Source organism: Callithrix jacchus, chromosome 5, assembly GCF_049354715.1.
Source record: "Callithrix jacchus isolate 240 chromosome 5, calJac240_pri, whole genome shotgun sequence".
NCBI lineage: Eukaryota > Metazoa > Chordata > Mammalia > Primates > Cebidae > Callithrix > Callithrix jacchus.
Window position 1 is genome coordinate 130,585,170 of NC_133506.1, and position 10,128 is coordinate 130,595,297.

General features: G+C 47.5%; 1 non-coding gene across 1 annotated transcript; it reads right to left on the reverse strand.

Moving 5' to 3' along the window:
• Positions 1–2,771: 2,771 nt before the first annotated feature.
• LOC118154141 (U4 spliceosomal RNA) lies at positions 2,772–2,912 on the reverse strand. Its single transcript, XR_004744039.1, has one exon. It is a non-coding gene; the product is annotated as a U4 spliceosomal RNA (small nuclear RNA).
• Between the last annotated feature and the right edge of the window lie 7,216 nt (positions 2,913–10,128).

The following is a 10,128-nucleotide window of genomic DNA, read 5'->3' on the forward strand; positions in this document are numbered from 1 at the left end:
AGTGTGACATTTGCTACCCAGGCTCTGGTCCAGGGTCTGCCAGCCATGGCCAGAGGTATGATAATCACTAGCCATTACTAGAGCTTACTTTGTTCCAGAGGCCACTTGAGATGCTTTCTGTTATTACTTCACTTGAACCCCATGCAAATCAAAAAAGCAGGTATTATTATTATTATTGTCCAGGTGCATAATCTGTATGGCACACTCACACATTTCTGGGTCCTCCTAGGAGGGCCACCACACTCTGAAACTCCTTTCTTTCCTATTGTTTGGAGACAGAGTCACTCTGTCGTCCAGGCTGGAGTGCAGTGGTGCGACCTCTGCACTGCCATCCCCACCTTCTGGGTTCAAATGATTCTCCTGCCTCAGCTTTCCAAGTAGCTGGGATTACAGGCACCCACAACCATGCCCAGTTGATTTTTTTTTTTTTTTTTTTTTTTTTAGTAGAGATGGAATTTCACCATTTTGGCCAGGTTGGTCTCAAACTCCCGACCTCAGGTGACCAGACTGCCTCAGCTTCCTGAAGTCCTAGGATTACAGGCATGAACCTCTGCAGCACCTAAAGCTTCTTTCTGAAACTAAGTTTAGATTTCCAATTCCACTGAAATCTCACCCAAATGCAGGGCAATCAGAGGGAGAAGCTTCTACACATCCCAATCTCAGGCTCTCTTTCCATCTCCTTCCCTTGGCCAAGTGGCAACCTCACGAAGGTAGCCACAAGGCACCCAGAGTCCAGCTGCAGAGTCCACTGGCTCTGTGGGAGCCCTGGAGATAAAGGACACCACTGTCCCTTCTCAGATGCCCCAGGCCAAATGGACCCAGCAGAGCCTGGCCCAGCAGCTCAAACTGCTGTCTGTGGGGAAACTGGCTGAAAGAGTTCCGGGGCAGGCTCTATGTCTTATCTGTCCTGCAAATCCAGAGCTGTGCGTGCCAGGAGCCAAAGCCTCATTTCTGAGCCTGGTTTGTGTCCTGGCTTAGCCCAGATCCTGAAAGTCAGGAGATGAAGCAATGGCCATCATTCTTCTTGACTCAACTGCGTGTTTGAGACGCCAGGACTTACAGTGGCAGGCGAGGCAGTATGCAGTCACCCAGTGCACAGGAGCTGCACCCTGAGGCTGGTGTGTCTGAGTAGAGCTAACGCAGAGCTGCAGGCCCTACAGATCCCACAGGGAAGGAGGGGAAGGGGAAGGGAAAGGCAGAAGAGGGTCGCAGTTGAAGAGGGCTCCCACAGCCTCACCTGAAGCCAAAATCTGGCATCCAGTGGGTGATAGCGCCTGGCATGTTGCATTTTTCAGGGATGGAAAATTCTACTTTTGTCCCCTCCAACCAGTTGGAATTATGCCTGGAAAAGTGAGTTGAGAAGGGTGGGAGCTGAGCCTGGGCTCCCTTGGCTATCACAGCCAATGAGGAGTGCTAAATGAAGAGTGATGGCTGATGACAGAGGGAAGCAAGGGTGGGTGTGCGTGCACCAGGCTTTCACTGCTTCAGTTCTGAGCTGCTCCAAAGCTCGTATCGATAGAGACAGAATAACTTCATCCACAGGACTCTGCCTGCTGAGAATCAGAAACATGTTCCGTCTTCCTGGCCAGCCATGCCAAGACCCCTCAGCTAAACCTGGCAGGGTTCTAGGTCCCTAAGGGGCATGGAACTTCCACTGACTGTCCTATTTGTGATGTTAGCCTCTGGGAACAGTGGGCTCCCATCTGACCCAGCAGCAGCCAAAAAATGTCACCACACTTGATCCAAGAATCCACCCTGGGACCACCAGGCAACCAAGCCACCAGGCTGAGGTTGCAGGCAGCCCCCAGCCCTGTCTCCTCACCCCTCCAGCACCCCTTCCTCTGCCTTTCCTGCCATCTGCCATTTACCAAAATAAAAACCCAAATTTTAAGGACAAATCCTAGAAAATGAGTGAATACAGAACCCTGGAAAAGAGGAAAGTAGCATTAGTTTTATCCTTTAGGCTCAGAGCACTGGTGAGTTTAAAGAGGGAAAAATCAGGAAGGAAACAGGCCAGACACAGTGGCTCAGGCCTGCAATCCCAACACTTTGGGAGGCCGAGGAGGGCAGAACATGAGGTCAAGAGATTGAGACCATCCTGGCTAACATGGTGAAACCCCGTCTCTACTAAAAATATAAAAATTAGCTGGGCATGGTGGCACGTGCCTGTAATATCAGCTACTCAGGAGGCTGAGGCAGGAGAATCGCTTGAACCCAGGAGACAGAGGTTGCAATGAGCCGAGATTGCGCCACTGCACTCCAGCCTGATGACAGAACAAAACTCTGTCTCAAAAAAAAAAAAAAAAAAAAAAAAAGAAGAAGAAAAGAAAAAAGAAGGAAACCTGAGTGAAGAGAGGCAGTGAATGGGGGAAAAGCTGGGCAAGATGTTAGAAATACCAGATTCTAGCCCCAACTCACCACTCACCTGGGCCTGAGTGTTCCCATCTGCAGAAGGTGGTGCCAGTCATCACTGCTCTCAGCTGAGGTCCTGGCTGGCACAGGGTTGTCTATGGGCATTCTGGGCTGGGGGGGTGGGGAGAACCAGGGAGCCGGCCCCTAGGACCACCCTGCATCACTTAATGCAGATTCCAGATTACATTTTATTTTTAGTAGAGATGGGGTTTTGCCATGTTGGCCAGGCTAGTTTTGAACTCCTGGCCTCAAGTGAAACATGTGCCTCAGCCCCTCAAAGTGCTGGGATTATAGGCATGAGCCATGCCCAGCCTTCAGATTATATTTTCTTTCCTTCTTTCTTTTTTTATAATATTCAATCTCCATAGAGACTGTCAAAAATTGCCAATGCCAACTATATTTCAAGTCATGATGGCAGGGTACTGGGAAAAGTTTTCAATTAGCAATAATTGCACCTCGGATAAACCTCACTGGGTACAATACTGCCACTGTGCCAAGCTCCAGATTACATTTTATTTAAACAAGAAGTTCTGCAACCAAAAAGCTAGAGTGTTAAATATTTTCTATAAAGAGTACATACAACCTATAAATAAGTTATAAAGAATAATAAAATGCATATCTATGTACCCCCACCCAGCTTAAGAAAGAGAATAGCTTTAATTAATGCATTCATTTTTTGGTTTCCTGATTTAAATGTAACAGATATTGACTACACAAACGTTGCAAGATCCAGAAGAGAGAAAACAAGTATCACCACAACTTCATTATCGTGCTGCTAACATTCTGGTGACAATATTTCCCTATTTACTCTGGGTGTATATCTTTTTTCTGAAATTAAGATCCTATTATGCAAAATGTTCCCTTTTTTTTTCCATCATGGCCATCTTCCTTGGACAAGCCTTTCACCTGGCACTCTTTCACCTCCAAGATTTCAAGTTAAAAACCCCTGATTGTTTAGCGGGGGGTGGAATTCAGAATTGATTTTCCAAAAAGAAGCAGTAGCAGGAATTGATCGTTTGGGAAAATCTGTGCTGTCTGGCTTCCACCTAAAACATACACGAAATTAAGAGGTTGATAAAGTGCATCCTGCCGTGTCTGGCCCAGGGCGGTTATCTCAGGATTAATGTTGACTGATGATTGTGTCTCATGAGGCTGAAAGCAGGAGGCATCTCTGGAGATAAGAAGGAAAATGAATGCCAGTGCTTTGGGGATTTTTTTTTTTTTCAAATGCTTTGCAAAGCTTCTCTGCAGCTCCAAGCCAGGTACCTGCGCCTGTGGCAGATTCTCAGTTCACACCGAGTGCCTGTGCCTCATCATTGTGCCCGTTCAGTCATCATTTATCCAGAGAAAATGACACAGTTCTATAAACCTACCTAGAACACACTTAGGCAAAAGGGGACATGCATTAGAGGAAGATGAGGGTATCACCCATCATTCAAAGAAATTCCGTGGGAAAGGCAAGGATCCTGTTGGGTATCAGGGACAACTGGAACCAGCTAATCAAACAGCCCCTGGATTCTCTCTTCCTTGTCCTCTCTGGGCTCTACTCTCTCACCCTAAAGACAGCTTTCTCCAAGAAGAGGGAAAGATGACCACTGACCTCATTCATGTTTTCCATCTTAGGAGTTTAGGAGTTTTACTCCCAGAGAAAGCCTTACTGCCTTCCTTAGCCTCCACTAAAAGAAAAACGAAACACTGCCTGGGAAGAACTGAGATCGGCTTGACTTTCATCAGGTGCCCCATCCTGGGCCATTCCACTGTGGCCAGGGTCACTGAGCATAACAGCACACTGCCCGCATCACAGCCATGCAGCTGGGGGACATGTGAGCCTGAGAGCAGTGGCTGATCCCAAGCAGGAGTTGAAATCATGAAAGTGGCTGAAATCACCCAGTGGGCATACAGAAGGAAAAGAAGAAAGCAGGGCAGAGCGCTGGGTGTAAATGTAATGTAAAGAATGGAAAGAAGACAAAGAATCCAGGAAAAAAAGAGGACATGACTAAAAAGGCAAATAGGTGGAGAATCCAGAGAGCACGGAGCCACAGGAGCCAAGAAGGCTGGGGTTTGGAGGGGGAGGAAGTGGCCAAGAAAACATGCAAAGGAGAATGGCCTGGGGTCTGGGGTCCAGCAGTAAGAGGGCACTAGTGATCTCTGCAAATGCCATTTCCGTGGAGGTAGGAGTGGAAGGCAGTTGAAGACCAGCAAATGCAACCTGAGGGTGGTTCTTGAGCAAAGGAGATAGGGAGGGTGGGAAAGTGGTGGAAGAGGAAGCAGGAGAGGTGGAGGGGACAGTCCCTTCCACCTTAAGCACATGGGTTTATAGATTAGACCTCCCTTGACACTAAACCCTTTGCATGTAATCCCCTGCTATTCGATCCAATGTCACATTAAATATGAATGTTGTACACTGTGAGAAACTATTTCTAATAATAATAGCTATTTTTTTTTTTTTTAGATGGAGTTTTGCTCTTTTTGCCCAGGCTGGGGTGCAATGGTGCGATCTTGGCTCACTACAACCTCTGCCTCCTGGGTTCAAGCAATTCTCCTGCCTCAGCCTCCCTGGTAGCTGGGATAACAGGCACATGCCACCACACCTGGCTACTTTTTTATATTTTTAGTAGAAATGAGGTTTCACCATGTTAGCCAGACTGGTCTCGAACTCCTGACCTCAGATGATCCGCCAGCCTCAGCCTCCCAAAGCATTGGGGTTACAGGCATGAGCCACCGCACCCAGCCCTAATAATAGCTAATACTTCCTGTAATAAATCACACATGTCTGACTCAAGCTCACATTCTCACCCATTCTTTCTGCTCCTTCCCCACTGGTCCACTAAAGTAAAGGAGTAATTTATCCAGAAGGAGATGATAGAGCAACAGAGGCCACCTCCTCCCAGACTTACAGCCTTCCCCTGAGAAAGATGAGTGATCTCTCCTTCTGTCTGCCAATCATCTACCTCCATTCTACCGACACCCTCTCCCAACTCTCCGAAGGAAACAAAGCCCTATCTGAGTTATGTTTGCAGGTGCAACCATCAGTTTTGGACCAAACAGCAATTCTAGACAACTGCAATGTTCAGGGTGTCTACGCTGTATCTGATGGCCCCCTCCCTGGAGTCTGAATCTCCTCTTCTCAGCTTCATGCTGTAGGAAACTGCACGACTGACAATGAGGTCATGAAATGCCTGGGTGTGTAAAAGGCAGACAGTGCTGGATGACGGGAAACGATTCAGGGCTGGCTTTATTTAGTGTGTCTCACAGCCACTAATTAACGGGCAGATCCTGATGCCATAGCTGATAGGTCAGCACAAGGCAGCTAGGACACCCACGATGTGGCCTTCTAGAAATGAGACCAAAAGCCCATTCTCATAACTCGTCTTAAAAGTAGGTTTCCCTCTGGTTCAGCCACATCCACTGCCAGTGACCTCACTTCAAATCTGGCTGTGATGTGTTGGAGCTGCTGACACTGACCTGACTGTCACAAGTCCCTGTCCTCTGTCACATTCTTCCTGTTGATTGCAGTATTTTTCTCCCTGCCTATGGCCTAATTTTTAGGTCAGGAAGATGAAATAAGACCTTCCATCTGTTCCCACTTCTAAAATATTAGTTGTAAAGACATATTCTCTCTGGATTTAAAACTTCCCACATTGAGCTCTAACCTGAAGGTTACTCTTTACTTTTTTATTTCCCCTTTCCCCTCTTCCTTTCTTCTCCTTTGATTCCTCTCCATTTAAGTCAATCCCCACCCTCTCCTCCCTCTCCACATTACCCTCATCCCTCTTCCTCAGTTCTTATCCCTCTATTACCCATCTTTTCTCTTTTCCACGGTCCAAACCTCAGCAAGGCAAGAGAGGCACCTAGGGCACAAAATCTAAGGAGGCTGCCTAGGTGCAGCCGTGACCTTGAGAGTCATTGACCATCGACACCTCCGTCACCTCACCCTAGATCCAGCCCTGTTCCCTCCTTCCCCATGTCTCTTCCTTTACATCATTCAAATAAGGATTTGTCTTCCTTCTCTCCCTATTCCTTTGCTCTCTTGGCCACCTGGTAGAATGTTTTTTCCTTATACATGTAACAACCGTATTAACTAGAAATACCCATTCAGCTACTATATTGAAAGCCAACTTATGTAGGGCATGCACAAGATAGAAATCTATTTACTTTTCCTCCAACATGCGGGAGTAACCACTCCCAGGCTGATGTGGCAGCTCCACAGCCTCAGGGTTCTTCCAGCCCATGGCTCTACCGTCCAGCACCAGGCTTCCATCTCGGTGTAAGATGGCTGCTCCACAGCACCCACCACCACCCCTGCATCCCATCCAGAGGAAGGGAAGAGAGGAAGAGGAGGGTTTGCTCCAACCCCTCTCTGGCTTGACTTCTGCTCACACATCCCATTGGCCAGAACTCAGTTATGTCACCACACCTCACTGCAAAGGAAGCTGAGAAATGTTTCTTAAATTTTGTGCCCAGCCAAAACTTGTTACTAAAAAGGGGAGAGTTGGAGGATAACTAGCCATATTTTCCATGTTTTTAGTGTACTGAGAAATTGCATCTTTTCTTCCACGAACTAGTAGGGAGAGGGAAACAATAGCTAGCCCTCCCCTATTCTTTTCCTTAATAGTGCACTTTAGATGAAATGCATTTAGATGCACTTCCATAATAGGTGGAACTGTGGCGGAATAGTGACAATGATGATGATGAAGACAAAGACAAAGATGAAAGCAGCAGTTGACACCTATGTATCACTGTCTAAGTGTGGACACTATACTAAGCCTTTTTGTTAAGCCCGCCATATTAACCCACTTTATCTTTTTTTTTTTTTAAGACGGGGTTTCACCATGTTGGTCAGGTAGGTCTTGAACTCCCGACCTCAGGTGATCTGCCCACCTTGGCCTCTAAACTGCTTTGACTACATGCGTGAGCCACTATGCCCGGCCAACCCACTTTATCTTTACAACAACCTGAGATACACTTTTTTTTTTTTTTTTAGATAAAGTGTCATTCTTGTTGCCCAGGCTGAAATGCAATGGTGCAATCTGGGCTCACAGCAACCTCCACCTCCCTGGTTCAAGCGATTCTCCTGCCTCAGCCTCCCAAGTAGCTGGGATTATAGGCATGTGCCACCAGGCCTGGCTAATTTTGTATTTTTAGTAGAGAAGGGGTTTCTTCATATTGATCAGCCTGGTCTCAAACTCCCAACCTCAGGTGATCCACCTGCCTCTGCCTCCCAAAGTACTGGGATTACAGGCGTGAGCCACCACTCCCAGCCAAGATATACAATATTATTATTCCTGTTTTACAGATGAGGTAACTGACACAAAGAGAAGTTGTAGCGGCACAGCTGAAGTCACACAGCTATAAGGGATGACTCGAGTCAAGCCTAGGTCGTCTGGCTCTAGAGAGAAACATTGTAAACAATACCATTAGATGTTATTCCTGGTGGTGACACTCGAATATGTTGCCCAGTTTTAGGAAACCCCATGGCAGACAGCACCATGCCATGCTCTGGAGGTGACAGTAGGGTCATTAACACCGTCTTCTACATGAACGTGCAATGTGGTGGTCCAGGTCATGTCCTTCCCCCTCCCCTAATAAGTCTAGATTCTCTTCTTAATTCTGCCCAGTGCCCGTCTCCTGCTCAGCTAAAGTTCTTCATCTCTCTCAGGAAACTGACGCGCTTTCTGAATGGTTTTCCAGGGCACGTTTGATGCCATCAATCCAGGAGTTCCTGAGCTTGTCTTCATGTCAGAATCACTCTCAGAACTTTATAATAATGCAAGTGCCCAAGACTCACCCCAGGATATTCTGAACAAGAAAATCTGGGGAAATCTGTATTTTTGACACCTGATATTTGAAGTATGTACAGGATAATAGTAATATGTTAATTATTATGTTAAATTAATAGTAGTAGGCTGAATCTGATATTGAATCTTCTCTGCAGTGTCCCACTCTAGTGACACTCAGCCTGTGTACACAGCCCACGCTAGTCCCGGGTCTACAACAGAAGCTCACACTGACTGAGTACCCCAGCCACCAGGACAAGGATTGACAGATTCTCTCATTCAATCCACCTGAAAGCCCTCAGCGCTCAGTGCGATTAGCACTGACCACAGGGAAACAGACTCCAAATGGTAAGTGTGTGCCTCAGGTCCTAAGTTAGTAAGTGAAGTGCTCTGGTGCATGTGAGCCTGTGTGCTGACTTTAAAGAGGGCGTGCTTACCTGCCATGCAGTCCTGCTCCTGCGCTGCAGTGCCTCCTCCCAGCAGTGCTTTGAGCTCTCCTCATACCTTCTTCTTTTTTTTTTTTTAAGACAGAGTCTCACTCTGTCGCCCACGCTGGAGTGCAATGGTGCAATCTCAGCTCACTGCAACCTCTGCTTTCTGGGCTCAAGCGATTCTCCTGCCTCAGCCTCCCCAGTAGCTGTGATTACAGGCCTGTGCCACTACTCCTGGCTAATTTTTATATTTTTAGTAGAGACAGAGTTTCACCATAGTGGCCAGGCTGGTCTCAAACTCCTAGTCTCAAGTGATCCACCTGTCTCGGCCTCCCAAAGTGCTGGGATTACAGGCATGAGCCACCACACCTGGCCTCTATTTTTAAAATATGAAAACAGTGATTCAAGGAAGTCAAGAAAGTGGTCCAAATCACATAACTTTTAAGTGGCTCAGGTAGACCTCGAATGCCATTTGTCTGAGCCAGATTCCTCTCCACAAGTCACATGGCTTTCCTGCAGAGCCCGGCAGCCCCTGCCACCCAGCCATGTGCGACCTGAGCATGGCAGCACATGCACCTGACTCAAAGAAATGCTTCTGGCCAGACGCGGTGGCTCACACCTGTAATCCTAGCATGAAGGGAAGTGAAGGCGAGTGGATTACCTGAGCTCAGCAGTTTGAGACCAGCCTGGGCAATGTGGCAAAACCCTGACTCTACTAAAAATACAAAAAATTGGCTGGGTGTGGTGGTGCACACCTGTAGTCCCAGCTACTTGGGAAGCTGAAGTGGGAGGATCACTTAAACCCAGAAGGTGGTGGTTGTGGCGGTGAGCTGAGGTCGCACCACTGCACTCCAGCCTGGGTGACAGAGCGAGACTCTGTCTCTAAACAAATAAATTAATTAATAATCACTTCTCACATGGGAAGATGACGAGAAACTCTTGCACACAGACAGCAGGAGACGTGTATGTGAAAGGTCACTGCAGTGCTGCTCAGAGCAGATAAAACCAGGAACGGCCCCCGCGCCCTTCAGTGGAAGAACAGATGAAGGAAACGTGGGCTATTCACTCAGCAGAACGTTATGCAGCAGTCAGAACAACAGACCTGCCACAGTACAGCAGAATCTGAGCAATATCATCTTAAACCAAAAAAGCAACCAGCCAGGCACATTGACTCACACCTGTAACCCCAGCATTTAGGGAGGCAGAGACAAGAGGATGGCTCGAGTCCTGGAGTTCAAGACCATCCTGGGCAACATGGCAAGACCCCATCTCTAAAAAAAAGAAAGAAAAGGCCGGGTGCAATGGCTCATGTCTGTAATCCTAGCACTTTGGGAGGCCAAAGCAGGTGGATCACCTGAGGTCAGGAGTTCAAGAACAGCCTGGCCAACATGGCGAAATCTCGTCTCTACTAAAAACAAAAAATTAGCCAGGCATGGTGGCACATGCCTGTGGTCCTAGCTACTCAGAAGGCTGAGGCAGGAGCATCACTTGAACCCAGGTGGCGGAGG